Below are 17,802 nucleotides of genomic sequence, written 5' to 3'. Positions count from 1 at the left end.
AGTAAAGATTAATTACCAAAATATGTGTAATTGCTATTTCCAAAAGAAGAAATTGAACCGCTGCAAAAGCTTTGAATCAGCACAGCAGGGCTCTTGTCATTTTCTTTTTTTGCTTTTTTGATGGAAATGATTCACCCAAAACACTGAATTTCTGAATCGTTTCAGTTCCTAGCTGCTCATCTGAAAATGTTTCTCCCAACTTAAGACATAATGTACTGAAGGACTGTGAATAAACATCACCTGAACTGAGAAATGAAGCCTAGGGTATAAAACCCAACAAATCACCCCACTGTAACGGTGTATAGGGGAGGAAAATGTGCATGAAAAGGCAGATGTCCTAGGTGATGAAATGCTTATCACTGATTAATCCAGGAGTAAATTTATCATTCCTGGCACACAGCTAGAGCAGCTAAAGTATCTTTTGCTTGCAGGCTTTAGATTTTTGGGTTTGCAATGAAGACAGCTTGTCTTGCAGTGTGTTAACCCACTTCCATATCCACACCCGAAGATGATGCTTAAGCTTATGTTGGAGACCAGTGAGACTATCAATAGTGAAACCTAGATCTTGAGTCTCATTTCCAAGACTGCAAGACTACCTTTCCTTGCAGGCAACCCTGTTATTTTAATAGGCTTTTAAAAATGGAGAACAATAGAGAGAAGGTTCAGATGGAAATCGTAAACTTTGTCGGTAGGACAGTAATAGCATTAGCATGATACAGATTTACTAGGCAAGAATATCACCCTATTATCAGGATGAACAACTGAGACTTGAGCTTCATTTTTCCCCACTCAGGAACCACTTTAGCAGTAACCTACTGTAAAAGAAGACACAGACTCATTCTAACAAAATTCTGGTTTGTTGCATTTTTAATTTGCAGTGTTTCTTGCTGCTTGCAATGTACATTGTTTGCAGTATCCATCAAAAGGCAAAGCTGTTAAATAAACAAGACCATGGATGTCAGTTTGATAACTTTAACATGTATCACCTCACTGAAGAGTCTTGGTCCCCAGATTTAGGGTCTACAGAAGCTTTCCCTCTGCTTCAAACCCAACTTTGACAAAGGAGATAAAGGTAGAGCAGCACCAGTTTTCACTGAGAAAAAAAAAAATTAAGCAGGAGGGCTCTGCATGCCTTTTTCCTGGGTACACTGGGAAGAAAGGACTGGGCACCAGGAGACCTCATTCCCACTCTCCTACACCTGACACTTGAACAGTTCTTTAAGCCTTTCTCTTTCCAGTGAAATGAGAACAGGTTTTTCCAGGATGCAGCTGGTGGAAGAGCTGTGGCCCTGACAGTCAGTTAAGGGAGTTAAGGTGTTTCTGGGCTCTGTTTGGCCTGACTCCTGTTCAATGTGGTTTTGGCTCATGAGAAAAAGAGCATTTACTTCAGTCTTCTCCCTGCCATACCCCATCTTATTTGAACGGAAACCCCAGGCTAATGAGAAAAAGGTTTATTAGATTTTGTTTTTTACATATAACTCATGTCCAGGAAATAATATTGAAGATTGTGAGATACTGAGGTGTTCTCTCAATATTTGCATTTTATAATTGTTTCTCCAAAGAAATGGGCAGGAGGAACTTCTCTGATGGGGCTGTGGTCACCTACCCTATGACCCAGGAGAAATGAGAGAATACTAATTAGGTTCATCGCAGTTCCCTCAGCAGAGCATTTTTTTGCTGTTCATTGCTCATTTATAAATAAAATCTCAGAATGAGCGATTGGAGGGAGCTGGCAGCTGAAAAGAAGATGGGGGAAGTTTGCACACAAAAAATCTTAGTAAATACAGTAGACCTGTCCCTCCAAGACAGAGGACTACAGCTTTATGCCACTATAATCAAAAGTAGGCTTCAGCCCTTAATCCTCTGCAATTCAGACTGAGCTGTGCAGTCTGCAGGAGCTGAGGGACTGGAGGAAGAGAGCTGAAAGATGTCCTTTTTTACCCCAGATCCACTCCTGATGTTAAAGGGGATCATGGAGATGTACTATCTGATCTCTTTAATGGGAGTAGTACAGCTCTGTCTTACTTCACAGGACAAAGATGAAAAGCACACAGGAGCACCAGAGGGCCTGGGGAAATATCTGGGAATTGTACTTCAGTAGAAAGCAATTCATGTAGAGTCTTAAAAAGCTACCGCTCATCTGTTGACCACATTGTTATTCCATCATGGACAAAAAATAAAGCAGATTCACTTAAGGTGGATTCCTGACAACTTTCCTTAACGCAATGGGATAGAAGCACACATATGCCCCACTACTCAGCAGAGCAGCCTTTATTTGCTACAGTGAGGAAGTTGAAGACAGCTGCTGCTTGAATCCACAAGTATCAGAGATTCTTCTGTTTCTCTCAGGAGCTCTGCTGTCCCCTATTACGCAAGAGCTTGGTTTAGTCTGTGTGGCAGAAACATGTTACACAGGTCAGAAATGTCCAGAGTGCAACACTCAACAAGAGCAACTTCTCCACCTGTGGGTACACTTCTAATGAGATGGTATGTTCTTTTACTGTGCCAACATAAAACCCTGCTTTTTGCAGCAGTGCAAAGCACCTCAAGTAGTAGTAGCTTGGAAGGACCTCCATAACTCAAGTGAAGCATATTCCCACTAGAAAGTGGTTTCAGAGACACAGGTCTCGTAGTTAGGAAAAAAAAAAAGGCTAAGATACTGAATATATGCAGCATAGCTGAGGACACTGTGGCACAGAGAGATGAGGTGGGTTGCTTCAAATATTCAAATGGATCTGAAGTCTTTTAAAGTGCCAGCACTGCAAGAGATTCACCAACATTCACCTCATGAACACCTGAGATATCAAACTGGGGTCATGGAAAATCAGTCCTACAAACAGTGCAGCAGCAGCAGGTGATGACAGTAAAAGGTGGTCAAGGATTATGATGAAAATGGAGGCACCCGTATAAATGGAGTATTGCAACTTAAACCAGAACCCTTCAAGCCTCAAGCAATGAAAAAAGCTGTAACTGTTCTGCTCAGCTGTCAACACCTCCTTATTAGCACTGAGCAAATATCTTGTGCCAATTTGATAAACCTCATCTCTTTTTCTTTTCCTTCAGCTTGTGAAGATTTCCTTAGCCCTATGCATTATTCAGACAAGAGACTCCCTCGAGGGTTTTATATCGAAGGTTTGATGGCCAAGAGCTACCTGTGTCTGAACTGAGTTGAGGAGCAGATATTGACTGAGCACCATGGAGCACGTGGCAATGGCTTCATCTTCCTGACTGACTGAATGGCTCAGATGCAAAGGCTTTTGCAGCTTACCAATTCTTTCCTGGGGTATTTCCTAGCAGTAAAGTAAAGGGGACAGCAGAACTATTTTCATCTAAAGTGACTACAGATCATTTGAAGATGGGGTACGTTATGCTCTCAAGTCTTCTCCTAAACCCAGACTCCTGGGACCCTGTGTCAAACTTCATGCCTGTCTGTCCATCTATCCACTTTTAAATGCTCCTAAAATTACTTCAAAATGTACATAATTACTTAAAAATATTCATTTATTAAGCAGGTCATCTTAAAGCCACTGCAGGCAAGAGAATGAGCCGTGAATGTCAGTTACATCAAAGCAATGCTGATTTGATCCCACAGGGACTTGTTCAGTGTATGTAAGAGTGGTCTCTAATGGAGGGAAGAGGTCTGAGGAGCCCTGAGTTCAAGGATTCACATTGCTCATTGGGAATAATTCCCACAACTGAAATGGACCCAGATGGTGGATTATTAAATGCTGAGAAGAGCAGGTTTGAAGAGGATGCAGGTTAAACACACCACCTGGACACATGCATGAGTGAGAGGACATTAGGGATTTGCTTGTAGAGACAGTGTTATACACATACTGAAAAAGGGCCAGGAGTAATTCAGAAGCTTATGGTGTTGTTTGCCTTTGGGATGTGGATTTAAATCCATTCCTCTGACCTACTCTTAAAATTCACATGTGGCTGGAGGTCACAAACACTTCAATCTGTTTGCATGGATTTTTAATTCTGGGGAGCTGAGCACTGCAACCATTAGAGAAGCCAGGTCTGGCCACCTCCTGAAGGCACTCAGTGGAAGCCATGAACACCAGCTGGGTCCACCCTCTCCAACAACATGGGTTAAAATTATTCACCATTAAAAGACCATCTAAGCACTGCTCTGCCTCCTGATTCATTATGCTGTGAACTGTTTGCTCCCATACAGCATTAAGCACAGAAGCCTGTTGGCAAGAAGCAAAGACCACCAGTTTTTCTGCATAATAATAAGGTGATCCTGAAAGCAGTTTTGCACTTGTCAATGGGTGTCTGTTTCTGTGCACGTATTTTGGGCAAAGAATCACTCTGACACCACATCCCACTTTGCTAGCAAAGGATAGCAATTTCAGTCCCTAAAGGTCTCCTTCCAAAGTGCATTAAAGTCGTCTGCCTGTCCAATTTATGTAGGCACAGTGATTTCCTGGTAAGTGAGACAGGCATGAATACATGTCCCATTTTGCAATTTCTCAGCTTCTAAAACACTCCCCCCTCCATTTTGAAGTACAGTAGGTTGGGGACGCAAGACAGCAGTTCTCCCACATAGCTTCCACCAAGACTAAGGAAAAGTCAAGGTCAAAGCTCTTAAAAAGACCGTACTCTTTTGTAAGCAAGACTGACAATTTATTGCTACTCTTATTGTATTAATAATAATGAGGTCTTAGCTTCTGACCACAACTCATTCAGCCTTCTGGCATAACTCATTTGTTTATTTGTTTGGTTATGAAAGAGAATAATGGGTGACACTGAAAAAACTATATTAAAGAACCACATCAAAACTCCTCCCCAGGGTTTCGTCCCATCAGTTCATCATCTCCAACATTAGACTTGTAAAAGATCCCCTAGGAAGAATGCAAGAGCAGGGCAAGCAAATAGCAATACTTTCTTGATACACTCTCCCAGTCTGCACTAAGCCACTGCTTCTTAAGCCAAAAATGGCCTTTTTGTAGCTCATAGTTCTGATGGATTTTCTTCCTTGATGTTGTTTGATACTATGGGAATCACTGATATTCACGCTGCGTTCCCGTTACCACTATTGCTCTGACAGAAAGATTATGGACTTCCACCTTTTCAGCTGTTCATCCTTCAGATCCAATGCAGCTTTTTGTTTATATATGTAGAAAGAAGCTAGCAATTTTCAGTGGGAAATAACAGAAAAGGTTGCTTTCCACTACCCAGGCCAGCCTTCTAACACTATTCAGGCAGCCTAAGGGCACATGAAACACATTCTCATCAGCATATCAAGAAAACAACAAATTGGCAGGGTACATCGTGGCCCTCTCATTATATCAGGCATTTTTTGCTTAAACCTGGGGCTCAGAGTAGGCTCAGAGAAGTCCTCAGCTGTGTGTATGGCCACTTCAGTACAGATGGTGCCCTGTGTGTCCAGGAGATGATCTCTAGCAACTTCTGGAGACTGCCATGTTCTTCCTTCAGAGTATATTTTGCTTCAGGAGCTGAAGACCTTTGCAGGAAGGTCTCACGCCATCAGAGCGTAGGCAGAATAACTGCCATATCATGTGGATATAGAGACCATGCTCAGATCTTCAAATAAACTGGGTGCTCTGCCCTGGAGAGTAAGACCTGAGTTACTTCCACATGCATTATAACTGCATTTTCTATAGCAGTGCAACTGAACACCCATGCCCAACAAGTTTTTAACAGAAGCAGCAAAGGCATTTGATTCAAGGGCTGTGGAAACTGCTGGTGGACAAGGAGGACTCTTCTCTGTGGGTAGGAGGGCCAGTGGTAGACAAGAACAATGTGGGGATGGGTTTCATTGCTAGGACCAGCATCCCACAGGGAGCTGTCTACATGTAGGCACTGCCTACAGAACACCAGGTTGACTGTTCACGTGTTAGATACAAAACATTCTCCAACAAAGAAGCTAAAAAAATCCTTTCATCACACACCATCAGATGTACATCTCAAACCCATATTTTATAGCTCTTTAATTGCAGGTTTTCCAGTCCATATTTTCTTCCTTCCTAACTTTCTAATTTGAAAGCAAAATCGAATTACAACATTGTCATACTATATTAATAGCGCATATTTGTGTGTGATGATTTTTCCTTCTGGCACCTTCTCCTACAAGACTGAATGAGTTGAATCCAGGAGAGCACCCGCTTTTGGATTGTGTTTCTTCAAATAATTTTTCCACACAATTTTAGTTATTATAAAACATGAACCTGAGATTCTTCTCATCTCCATATTCAGCAACAAACCACTTTATGGTGACAAAACACTTGTCTGATGTCCCCAGCCTTTGAATATTTAGCCCTAAGATGGGGATGAGGAAAATGTTTTCGTGTCTTCATACGGCTTGTCAATTTAAACAGTATGCTGTTTGAGACAGGGATTTTCTTTTACTATGTGTACACATAGGGACTGTAGAGTGCCACAAGTTGTCCTAAAACATAAATATTATAGCTAGGATTACCAGCTAATACCATTGCATACAATTGCATATTCCTTCCCAAGAGGAAAAGCACTCCAGAGTGTTTCATGAAATATGAGGACATTGTTTAATGTGAGGTATTGCTTCTTTCTCAAGAAGATACTGCAGAGAATAGGAGTTTATTTCAAACTTATTTTTCACTGAGATCATATTTTTTTGGCACAATCTGTTTTTTGGGTAATGGTAATGGTTTAGATGGAGAGTCCTGATAAAAGCAGATCTGCCCAGCATCAGTTTCTGGCCACCACTGGCCAAAGGTTTATGTGAATGCAAAAGGTATGGTAGTTAAAGGAAGGCAAGCTTCCAATATCTCATTATACCCCATGAGTTTTAGAAGGAACAAACCCAGGAGAAAAAAAACAAAACAAAACAAACTAAAAGGAAAGGACTATGCAGTGGACATGGTGAAAAAGCATAAGAAAGGAAAAGAAAGGGGAGGCCCGAAACATGGCTGCTTTGTGTTGTGTTACACTTAAAAAAAAAAGAAGAAATTAAATAGTAAAGCAGATGAAGTTTGCATTTATAGCAGTGTACAGAAAATTAAGCTAATTAGCTCTGTCTGGGCATCCCATTAATTTTAGACAGTTGCTTCCAGCAATGTGGTTCTAAGTCTAGAGACAAGACACAGAGAAGCAGGAGATTTTGCAGCTGTTTGAATAGAAAAAGCTACTTCCTAATTTCCTGTGAGCTGAGCTGTGACTTGTTCATTGTTCTCCATTCTCTCATAGGAGCTGAAATAGCAAAATCTGGCAGCAAAACAGGGAGCTAGCTAGAGAATATAGTGAGTCAAGAAATGGAGCGAAGCATAGCTAAGACTGATAGAGGCTGGTGAAGCAAGAAGCAGCTAGCAAAAAATAAACCAGGCAACAGATCAGATCAGCTAAAATCAGCTCTTGCTATCCAGCAAAGCTTAAAATCATAAGCTACTATGAAAGGTTAGTTTAGGAGCATAAAATAAGCATCTTTGCAGTTGTCTACCCAAAGGAAAGGACAATTAATTTGTTTTAGTATAGTTAAAATTTGAGTTATTGCTAATCTGTTTATCTTCCTTGGTAGATTTTTTATTTTAGCATTTTTTAGCTTAGCATAATTTTCCAAGGCTTCTCAGGATAAGTTATTCTAAACCTCCTTAGAAGGCAGGGTCAGCTAGAGCAGGTTGCCCAGGACTGTGTCCAGTCAGGCTCTGAACATCACCAGGGACAGAGCCTGTACAGCCTCTCAGGGCAACCTGTTCCAGTATTTGAACACCCTCACAGTGTCCTTGCAGAAGTTACACACATAAATATCTTGCAGTAGAAGAATTTAAGACTGCCCACCACCTGATTTCTCTTGGCAAAAATTACTTTCATGTTCTTAAAATGTCCTCTATCACATATCCTGAAGTGATCTTTAGTTAGAGTGTAATTTTCTTCTAAGTTCTTTATTCCCACCTGATGTTTAAAATCTTTCTACCTTCAATCTGATCTCCAGTTAGTGAGATCAGTGGTCTTCCAAGGATAACTTCTGCCCACTCATAAATGCTCCATCTACCCTGCAGCACAGTTCACATAAATGAAACTCTTGCTCTTTAGAGTATCTCATTATCCATTTTCTCTTTTTCCTTTCCACTTAATTGATTTCATAAAAATTCCTTGGTTCCTTTCATTATTTCTTTTGGTTGGACTGATTATCAACATTACATAATCATAATTGCAGCAAATTACTTCATTGTATATCAGTTGGATCTTTTATTGAAAGTGTTACTAATAGTCACAGGATAAGACCAATTCTATCTATAGATTTGTATATGTTTGAGAGAGTAGAAGTGCTTCATTAAGAAGCTGAGAGCTGGTCAGGCATCTAGTTCTTCAGAGTATGGACAAGAGCCTGAACTCCACTTTCATATCCCTCCTTGTGCTCAGTGATTTCCTCACAGATTGATCCTTCAGGATCAGGAGGAATTAGGCAGGACTAAATATCAAAACTCTGACATTTCATTGATGTTACTAATTGATAGGTAATTAACCAACATAAAACATGTGCTTGGACCAAGCATATCTGCTACAAAGCCATCCTTCACAAGAAGACATCAATAGCGAATCTTCATGTTCCTTGTTAGTGTTATTATTCCTCTAATACCCCATTGTACTGCTAATATTTGTACAGTGTTAAATCTATTTTCCAATTCAAATTTGTCTGGCTTTATTATTCTTAAGCTTATGTGTGTTGATTTAAAAAGTTGGCATTCTTATTCTAATAGGTTAGTTCAAGTAGTGGCTTTTATTTGTAATAGTCCTCCACTAGAATAGTCTACAGACTATTCTGCAACTTCTCTTCAGGAGAGCTGGGGATTTCTTATGGTATGAGTTTTTGGCTAACTGAAAAGGCAACAATTGTTCTTCTTCAGCCACAGTTAATAGCTACTTCATTCTAATTTGCAAATTTGGGCACAAGAGAAAATGACAAGAGAGACTGAAACAGCATTTTGGGTTGCTGAGAAGTTAATTTTTTTTTATAATTATTTTTGGTATGTTTCTAAAAATGAGCTTTGCTGCTGCATCCTTGTAAGATGTAGCCCACCTCACCTCCAGCATCTTTCTTTCATGTTTTGCAGGCTAGTGAGTTGTAACCAGCAGTTTCTGGAGGGTTTTCACAGAAAGTATAGGCTTTCTTATGGGGTGTTTACATCACTCAGTGTAAAAACATACAGAGACATTCAACATAGCAATACCACACAGCTGCACCATGGAGAGACTTTAGCTTGGTCCAGAAAGCAGCAAAATCTTGTCAGGTGAAGGCAGAAACTGTTTCTGTGATATTGCTTGTATTCCTACAGCTATCTTGCTTCCAATAGCCTGTATCTCTCTACTGGGTTGTTATATGCGCAAATTTAGTTCTTTTCTGCTTGAACCTATACATCTAAGATGACCTACACCAGGGATCTAAGAAGGGCAAAACCACTCTCTATGAAAGGAAAGCAAAGACCTATTCCCTAATAATATCATTAGTGATTGTTAATCTCCTCTGTTAACCCATATTGACTTTGTTGAAGATGTCAGCTTTCCTGGTGGAGAGTTACACAGTAGATACTTAGACCTCTGTGAATCACTCTTAAACACTAACTTGAAAGGCTTAGTCGTCATTTCTCTCTGCTGCTGAAATGAGTTTTCTCACTTTGGCCTTAACCATTTATTCCACCGTCTGAGCAAACCACTTATTTTACTATCTCTCCTCCTGGAGATTGGGCACTTGCCGTTCTTCACAACATTCAAGAAAGAGAACTTCTTCTTGTCTGGGTTTTGTAAATGAAGATTTATTGCCTATTTATTATAATAGGTTGGTTCTTAACTGTCATCAAGGACTGGAACTCCCACATAACTGGGTATAGGAGATATATGTGTTCCACTGATCATTCATTGCTGTCTTAGACTTCGTTTTCATTCCCTGACTGGGTGACAAATTTATTTCCAAAGAAGAGAATAAAGAGTATCGAGAAAGGCCATTCAGGCAGAAACTCTTTTCTCTTGCACATATCATACTCTTATTAGGTCAGTGTGCTGCTGCAGAAAACTCTTACCTCAGTGTTTGCAGAAAAATAACGAGGAGTAACCAGGGTAAAACAGAAGACACATCTTGATTTAGCTAAGTCAAACCTATGATAGAGAGGATTTTATTCATGCTCCTGAGATAATACTGGAAAGAGTTTGGCTCCAGATTTTTCCAGACAAAAATGTCTTCTATGTCTCTCTGTACTCCCGTTACTGGAATAACATAATGACAATAAAAGACAGACACTGTGACCCAGCTCTTATGCTGAATCAAATGACTTAATGCAAGGTCATCCCCTTGTCACACAGCCCAGGGAGTACCCTCCCTCTTCTCATTTTCATTTCTAAAACTGATCAGCCTGAAAGTGGGACTGTGTTCTTCAATCAAGCACAGAGCAACAGTTCCTCAATGGTTTTATCTACCAATCCTATAGCAGGGGTAGTGCTGACTTTACCGTGCAACTGGACATTCTCCAAATGAAGAAATGTACCTGACTAAGAAAACAAGGGTGCAGTTTTTATTTTCTGAGATGGAATCACACAGATTGTTCTCCTTCTATTAGCTTTCCACCTTTTTGTCATCTAGCAGTGTGATCTGCAAGTATACCTTCTGTAGATGTAGAGCAACATGGTACCTGTATGATCTCTGCCTCGGTGACAGCTAAGCCACTGTTCCTTCCAACAGTTTCTTAGGTGGAAAAGAAGTGGTAGACTTTGTCACTCTTGATGTTTTGTAAGTGCACTGCAAGTCTTCAGGTACACTGTAAGGTGCAAAGTTCTTTATGTGTCACACCTGGAATCAGGACATGCCAGAAATCTTACCCAAAAATGTGGTTCTTGGGACGGTAAGCTTCATGACAACCTTCTATATCAATGTCAGCCTTGAAAGCTCTCTGAACCAAAAAAAAAAAAAAACCAAAAAAACCCCAAACTTTGCATATTAAAATCTCATATCAGAACTGTTGTTAATATGCCATGTACAAGATGTACCTAGCCCCTCCTGAAATGTGGTCAGATTCCAAATTACTGTTTAGCAAAGAGTTTTATTGTAAACTAACAGCAAAACAACATGCCTAAGGCTAAAATATCCATGATGTAATGGAATGAAGAAATTCAAAAGAAAAGAAAAATTACAGCTTCAACACTTTTATTGACTGCCTGTAAAGGTCTTCAGGTGACTGGAAAGTCAAAAGGAGAAATCTATATTATCCCTTGTCTTTCCATAATGTTAGCTAAAAGCTGAACATGAAGAATGAGTAGCATTTAAACTCTGGGGCTTTATTTCTTGGGATGGAAAATGAAGCCTAAGGAGCTAAATGTCAAAACCAGAGATCTCATGAAGAAAATGAGACCTAAGGAGCTAAATGTCAAAACTAGTGATCTCATGGAGTAACTGAACAGCCCAAGCCAGGACACATTCTTTATAGATGGGAAGATACCTCTCAGAAAAATTAAATTCCCTTGTGCAACCTAATATAAATAGTCATTCTTTCTGTACAAATAGCCATACTGTGCTTAGTAAAGATCTCATTTTAAGACTGAAAAGTACGGTGGGAGGAAATGTCTACTCATGAAGTTTGAGTGAAAATTGTTCTGTCAGGTGAACTTTCATAGTAAGTCATCAACATTATTGTGAGAGAGAATATTGATCCTCATACATCGTCTTATTTACAGAAGTAAAACGAGAATCCAGTATCCTGACCATGTTGCACCTACCATAAAGATCAAAGGTGTTGCTTTATTTCTGGGCTGTTTTTTGTTTTGTTTTGTTGTTGCTTTTTTTTTTTTCACCTGTCAATACTATAAATTCTGTTGAAGGATGCTAGCTGATCATCTCTGTGTTTCAAAGCAACACTTAAGAACTGTTTTAATGACAATGTCACTTCTCAGAATTAATAGTAAAGTTATATCATTTATACAACTTTCTGAGTTGAAGAGAGATGATATGTCTTATGTCATTACATCTGTTCTTAAAAGGTCATGAGAGACGTATCTTTAACAATTAAGGTGGCTTTTGTCTCTTCTTTTAGTAGAACCCTCTGAATGTGTGGAGTGGAAATCTTTACTATGTCGAATAGTATTTCCTTCACTGTCCCTGTACTGGCCTGCAAAAGAAGGAAAGCTTTCAGGGCAAGCAATTGTTTTCTGAAAACTACAAGTGTTACTGCTGTTAGAATTGCATGAAAATAAGAAGTAAAAAAGAAGTACTTTTTTACTATTTCTTTGGGAAAACCCTTTCAAGCACAAGACAGAGTTTCTGAAGACTAGAAAAATCTGAAACTAGGATCTTTTCTTGATAACAAAGGAGTGACATGGTTAAGTTTACTCTCAGGCTTGCAAGTAGTCCAGTTCAAGACTACTCCACGACAGGCATATGACATTGGTTTTCTTTCACTCCTGCTGAGAACCCAAACCACCTATTACAGAGTTCCCTCCCTTTTAAATGATTTTTAGATCTTTGCAGGTGTTCAGTATCTTACGAAAGTGGAACCTTCCTGTAAGTTTCATTTGTTAATTGTTAATAGCTTGTTAAGACTATTCATATTAAAGTATGTGTTCAGCTATATAAATCTGAGAGACTGCATAAAAGCAGTGGATTTATTCCCTAACAGCACAAGCTTGTTCTAAACAAGAAAGCTATTTAGAAGTAGAAGTTGTAGCTTCTGAATGAATACCATTATGATTGTACAGTTCTAAGTATTGCCTTCCTAATTCATCAGAGACCCAGGGAGAGCTATCTTGGACTCCTGGGTGGTGCTTGTCCTGAGGATATAAATGCTGATGGCTGAATGCATTCAGTCGTACGCTGATGCAGCCACTCTGCTTCCTTGTCACAGCCAACTAACACATATCCACTCAGCACAGCCCTTTGCAGAACAGTTAATGCCCTCAGATTGGGTTTATGTGTGAAAAGAAAGTAGAAACACCAAAACACACTGAAAACTTCCTGATCCCGGAAGGAAAAGATCCTGCAGACCATCTCACTCAGCTTCATTACTGAAGCTAGGTCTGGCCCTTTCCAGTAGCCCCAAGCTCAGACTGGGCAGAACAGATATTTGTGTCTGCTGCAAAAGCTGCACCAGCAGCAGGTATTTCTAGAGAATAAGCAAATCCTTCCTTCTCTTCAGCAGCAGGACCACTAACCTTTCTGTACTGTCTGTTTGCTCCTTCCACAAAGTAGGCACTGGAGCCTTCTGCATCCTGACCTTTCCTCAATGTCTCTCTATTTGTTGCTTCTGTCCTTTTTAAAAAGCCTCTTATTGATGTTTTTAAACTGATGGGGGAACATAAACAAGTAATAAAGAAAGGTTAACAATACTGAATCAATACTACAGAGAAAGGCGTCAGGGAGATGGAATTGAGGAGGCTGACTGTGAAGGAAAGCAAAAGGCCAAATTTAATCACAGTGCTATTAGTAATTAAATTACATTTTGGGTTGTTGGTTTTGTTGCTTTTTTCTTATTTTGTTTCTTTTAAAGAAAGAAGAACTAATGAAAACACAGACTGGCTTTAGGTTTTCAGAAAAAGCAGAACACCCGAACGGAAACTCTGACCAAGGGCTTTTTCATGTCCTTGCTAAGAACGGAATGTGCTATTCCATATTTTTGTGTTTTTTTTTTTCAGACTGCAAAGAAAAGGAAAATACAGAAGATACAGACTTAGATCTACTAGATCTCCTGCCAAGCACAAATCTGTGTATAATGTGTATGTTTCTGGGAATGTTGCTGGTAGTCCTCCTTTGTTTCCATATCTTCAAAATACTGGGCAAAGAAAGGGTAGATCCCAATTCTGGACCAGATAGTTCCCTTTGAAATGATTCAGCATAATACTTTGAATTGCCTAATGACATTATCCAGTATTAGCTTTGCGTCCTTATTCTCTGTGTGTTGCAATGATACGCATTTCTTTAACTGGTTTCCTTTACTGGCAGAACTGGTCATGTTTCCAGTGACCTCCCCACATTAGTCTTTAAATAATGTCGTGGTTTAAACCCAGTTCCTTTACTGGCAGAACTTTTCCATTTTATTATTATCATTGCCATCAAATCATGTTTCCAGTGACCTCCCCACATTATTCTTTAAACACTTCAAATCCATGAACATGCACATCTTGCAGACATGCCTACCTCCTCTACTCTTGAAGTGTTATGATCGTGTTCAGCAGCTATATGTGTGTGCAAAAAGACATACTGTACGCTGGACAGGAATGAGTCAATAATGACCTTCATTAAAACCTCAAACCTTGTTTCTTCATGTATTATATCCTAGATTTATTAAACTTCTAGGAACAGGATGTGACTGTTTTCTTCTTTCCTTCTCAAGCTTTCTGCAGTACGATGTCTTTTGAAGAAAGCTCCCTGAGATGTAAGAAGCCAAGGCAAATACTTTAAAAAGCTGCTCTTTGTTGACATTTTGCAATTTAAATTTACAAACTAAATGCCTTGGTGATAGTTTGGATGGCCATGGCCATTTGTATAAACCTGAAGGAAAAAATACATATATTCAGTGAAGTGTCTCACCTGGCCAGCCTACACAAATCAATTTGCCATTACCTGTTGGAATTGTTATTTCCCACAACTTCTTCCAAATTTTGGCTGTGTCTGCTATCCTGACAAGATGCAAGATTCACAACTGACTCATTATTTCAGACAGGTGCAATTCTTTCCTTGTGTTTCAGGGCTAGAGGGGTGACACAACACATATGACTAGGTGAGCTGGTAGTGAGACTGCCACATCTGCTCAGAGCATCTCCCTGTAGAAGATACCAAGTGGAAAATACAGGCTCATGGTTTGCTTGGGAGCAGGGCTGTTGTTTTGCAGGGCTTTATATTTTTTATTTTCTCCTTGCTAGTGATCTTGTGCAGCGGTCTCCTCAGAAAGCATTCAAAGGCTCAGATGTTAATGAGGAAGTCTCTAATTACAGTAGGGAAAGCCACATAATGAGAGCAAGAAAATAAATTAGCATAAATGAGGGAAGGATACAAGGGACAGGAGAGTGAGGAGTGACTGTCAGAACTGGTATCATGGTTATCCAGAAGCAATGTTGAATGAGAGGTTGCCAGTTTAGTTTGCATGCCTCTGTGGTCTCCAGATTTCAGATGAAAGGTGCCAAAAGTGAAAAGAATGAGAGATCCATAAACCAATCCCTATTAGGCTCTATAACGGGAAAATGCTTCTTGCTTGCCCTCTACCAGCTGCCATTCACCCACCTTCCCTCTTGTCTTCCTCAACTCCCCCTCTTTTCATGGGAATTGATGTTGTTTCTCTGCTCAGAAGCATCCTCCATGTGCAAGGCCATTTGACTGGTTTTCTTCCCCTGACTTCGGGCAAGCATGGTAGCTGGCTGTGGCGACAAGTCTGTCACATAGGCTTTTTTAATACTCCTGCTACTATCCTAGACTGGCCATGTAATTAACTGAGTTTGGGAGGAGGAAGGCAGGGGCTACAAACACAAGACTTATCATAGAGCCACCTGGAGAGCTGTCTGATTTGTATTTGGTTTTCCTTCTCCTCAGGCGTTTCTCCTCTACTAAAAGTTATTTCTGGCACTACATCAACTGCTGTATTGTGCATTGTTCCTATGGTCTATAAGAGAGGGTGGATTGGCAAGGATGTAGTCACAGATTTAGCTGTGAGTTGACAAAGAGTTTTATGACCCATAAAACGCACCTGATCTACAAATAATGTCCTGTAATTGACATAAATGCTTTAAGGAAGCCTAGCAAGGATTCCTACAGCTGCTGCTTCTACTAAAACAAGGGGCTTTGGCCACACATTTCAGCTTGGGCTGTTCAGGTGGGACAGCAAGCAAAATTTCTTCCTAAGGAGGTTGCTGCAAAACAGGAACAGGTCACTAGAGGTGATGGATCTCTGTCCTTGGCAACTTTCTAGATTTGGCTACAGGAAGCCACAGCTGGGCTGCTCTGGCATTGCTGAAAGCCTGCTTTAAGTGGGAGGTTGGACCGGAGAGCTACACAGGTCCCTTCCAACCAGCTCTTCTGTGATTATTTTGGTAGAAAATGGTGCCCCAGGAAGCACTGGAAATCTCTCTGACATGAACCATTTGGAACATGGCTGTAAACAGGGTCTAATAAAATGTGCCAAGCTGAGAAGCTTGTACAAGTGGTGTCCACAACTTAGCACGGAAAGCAAGGCATGTTCCTGGAGGATATACCGCAGTCCTTAAAGTCAAGAGTGGTACAGAGAAAACCACATTTGACATGTGTTACCTTTTATCTTCCTTGTTCTGTGATTTGTACACGCAACAAGACTAAGCCTTTTTGAAAATACCAACTGCTTGCTCTGTTTAAGAGTAGCTTAGTGCTATCAAAGAGCACACTGGCCCAGGGACTGGTGCGGACTCCCAGCTAGTGACTAAGCTCCCAGCTCTCCTTCTGGTCCTTTTCAATATATCAATAAAAAAAAAAATACTTTCATTATTAAAAAATATAAATAAAACTTAGATCTTGATTTTCTCAGAATTAAAAAACAGAGGCTGTGAAGCTTTCACTCTTGAAACCTCAGAAAATTACCACGTCCAGTCAAATATATGTCTCCCCTCCAGCCCCTGGGAGAAGGTTGTAAAATGGACATCCAGGATGGGTAACTACAGCTCTGCATATACCTGCAGATACCTGCAAGCTGAGGGGGTTAGGACTTGAGAGAGTTGAGGGATAACGTGTTTGTACCACCAGGACGTCCAAGGACCAGTGTTCCCTTGCCTCTCTATGGGTGTCCCAAGTTAGACTTCTCTAATGCTGCCACAATCTGTATGTGATATAAATCTTCCAGAACTAACCCCATGACCAACTTCCAATCTAGGTGAATTACCTAAAGACTGGTAGGATACATGCTGGCAGGATCAGACTGAGCATGTTCCTGTAACTGTCTCACCTAGACTCAAGAATAGAAAAAAGCTACATCTTTTTAACTCATTCACTTTTATACAATGTCTTCCTGAGCTCTCCACTGAAGACCAAGTATTCTCTGCTTTCTAACATGGAAAAATCAATGCACCAGGCACGCATAGATCACAACAAAACCCAACACTGCTCTATCTGATGCTTCTTTGTGGCAGAGATGCCCAGCTCCTCCATTAACTGTGAATAGAAGGACCTCCTGCTCTGCAAAATTTGTGCTGGGAAAGGCGGGGGAAGATGGACTGATGCTTGATCTGCTTCTAGAAGAAAGAAAGTTCCTTTTCCAAATGTGAAAGCATCCTTCCAAAACTCTTGCCTCTGACACAGGGCAGATTTATGCAATTCCTTTAAATATTTACCACCATAACCATGCCACAAAGATGCATTATTACTTTTTAACCAACATTAAAGTTTAAAACCAGAATAAAAGCCTTGCCTTACCAGAACTTGTCCTTCAGACAAACAGCAAATGCACCACATCACGCATCTACACACACGAAGAAACTCTTAAAATTCCATTTTCTTTCAAAAAACATAAATGAAAAATTAAAAATGCCCTTTCTGTGGCATTAGTTTTAATTTCATCAGTGCCATTTTCAGGAGAAAATGTTTGTTCTTAATATTGGATCCAGACAAAGACATAAAATCAAACTAGAGCTCAGAATGATTGCCAGTGCAAAGACACTCCCTTTGATTCCCTCCCCATATGCACACACCCTGCTTGCTCAGCTCTTGTGGCATCAAGAAATATATAATATTCTTGCTTGTTAACTACCCACCTTATGAAAGTGTGTTGGCATAGCTATTTCTTGTCTCCACCTTGACCTTACCAAGCAGTGCTTTTCAGGCATCATGGCAAGGTGGTAACTTAATACTGTGAGTGCTTCACA

General features: G+C 40.2%; 1 long non-coding RNA gene across 1 annotated transcript in view; it reads left to right on the top strand.

Moving 5' to 3' along the window:
• The window catches only part of LOC134155121 (uncharacterized), a 52,244-nt gene extending 43,014 nt beyond the window's left edge, over nt 1-9,230 (top strand). Inside the window, exon 4 of the long non-coding RNA XR_009961434.1 lies at nt 9,060-9,230. This is a non-coding gene — a long non-coding RNA (uncharacterized LOC134155121). The remainder of the gene's footprint in view (nt 1-9,059) is intronic.
• Nucleotides 9,231-17,802: the final 8,572 nt, after the last annotated feature.

This window comes from Pezoporus occidentalis, unplaced genomic scaffold, assembly GCF_034315485.1.
Source record: "Pezoporus occidentalis ecotype Australia unplaced genomic scaffold, CSIRO_AGI_Poc_V1 ctg73, whole genome shotgun sequence".
Taxonomy (NCBI): Eukaryota; Metazoa; Chordata; class Aves; order Psittaciformes; family Psittacidae; genus Pezoporus; species Pezoporus occidentalis.
Note: the sequence above shows the minus strand (reverse complement) of the source record. Positions and strands in the feature narration are given on the sequence as shown.